The sequence below is a fragment of the Austrofundulus limnaeus genome, unplaced genomic scaffold (assembly GCF_001266775.1).
Source record: "Austrofundulus limnaeus strain Quisiro unplaced genomic scaffold, Austrofundulus_limnaeus-1.0 Scaffold132, whole genome shotgun sequence".
Classification (NCBI taxonomy): Eukaryota; Metazoa; Chordata; class Actinopteri; order Cyprinodontiformes; family Rivulidae; genus Austrofundulus; species Austrofundulus limnaeus.
The window spans coordinates 1,299,211-1,301,139 of NW_013952534.1; positions in this window are offsets into that span (position 1 = coordinate 1,299,211).

The window sequence follows — 1,929 nt, forward strand, 5'->3', positions numbered from 1 at the left end:
AACCTTACATGAAACAACTAAAAATGCTGAGACAACTATTAAATGGGATAACATTTATGACATTTCTGATCCTCTTAAGGGAGGATTGGATTTAATTAAAGAACTGATTATGAAGGAAATGTCAAACCTATGTTTAAGCCTTTTGGGAAAAGATCTAAAATAAATCAAGGAATTACTGTATCTCTCCCAGAGAGGGGAGAACAAGGCTGGTTAAAAGTAACGAACCTTGGGAATTAGCAAATCAAAATACCTGGTATTTACGTATTTTCGAACACTTTATACATCAAAGGAAATGACCACAGAAGAATGCATTATATGCATTAAAGTTCTTGGTTCATTGCCAATATACTGTAGATCCCAGAAAAGTATAATTCAAAGCACTGTGCCAAAGTGCAAAGACTAAAATGGAAAGAAAATAAACATGGAATTAATACTCAATCAAACATGTCGTTGTTTTTCAAACTTCCAATGTGTGGAATAAAATGTAGGCTTCTATATGGACCACAGAAAATTCTCAGTTATTTGAATATCTACCGTGGTTATGAGATTCAACAAAAATGTACTGAGTTCTCAATCAAAACTGAACAAAACAGACCGTTAACAAGATACAAAATAGAGTACGATGCAGAATATGAATGTTTCACAAGTAGAGGGCTCACAGATAACTAGAGGATTCAATTTAGGAAATACAACAATTGAAACGTAAAGCAGATACTTTTATGGTTTCTACAAGCAAATATGACACCAATCTGTGTAACAACACCTGTTTGGTATGAAAACCCAGAACTGTTAAGCCAAGCATTTGAAAACATTATGATGACAACTCTAACAATTTATTTTATTTTTAATTTTATCAGTGAACAAACTTTTTCTATTGCAGATAGTTATTGAATTGTGTGCTTATGGTCAGAATAAAGATGTCTGTAACAATGTTGTATGATCGGGTGAATGAGTAGATTAAACTGGATGTGAATGTTGACAAAAGCAGAATGACTTTGCAGAACAGGCAATTATTAGACTGGTTTTTAGCCGGTCAAGGCGAAGTTTGTCAGATGTTTAAAGACCAATGTTGTATGTATGTGCCTCAGAATACAATGCCAGTAGAGTGGTTTCCGAGGCCATGGAGAAAATTAGAGCATTAAGAGTAGAGCTTAATAAAAAGTGCTGGTAAAGATGGCTGGTCGTGGAGTGGGTTTGATCTAAATTTAGGACAAGGAATAGCTATGATGTGAAAATAGGGATTAGCACAATATTAGTACTAATTATAATCTCRTTTCTGGCATGTTGCATCCTGCCGGCTGGGAAGCGTTGGTGGACTCGCAAGGTMATGGCTCAAATGGACCTGGCTGCAGCAAACCAATTTGTCCAGCTTCAGATGGCCACAGAGGACGTCTCCCCGCCTCCCAACGAACTGTCTGGTAAAAAACTAAGGCTTAAAGGAGGCGGAGGGGGCTCATTGGCCACTGGAAGAGCTGGTAACAAAGTGAAAAGGCTGATGTACTCTTCCAAAGAAAGCCCTCCTCCAGAGTGTTGTTCTGCCCCAACGAACACTTTTACTTTGTTTTTGCAACTTAAAGAACTGAACTGAATGGAAATGAACTTGTTTTAAAAACAGTGTATACTTTTATTCCTATCATTTTTGTTTTTGAGGATATTCCTTTGTGTAGGCATCATCATGGACTTTTGATGCAGAACTTTTNTACCTTTCAGCATTCCATAACTCACCATCTAACCTGAGAAAGCACATTGAGGTAAGTCAGCAAACTTTTTTCTCACTAGTTTAAATGCTTTGAAAGAAGTTGACTTTGGTTAGGGTGGTTGTGGTTTAATGCTGTGAGAGATGATTGAAAAATAGCCGACCATTGTGTGCTAACTGCTAGCTTAGCRGTTAGCATGCTAACGGGCTTGGTTACAAGTGAGAGGGAAACT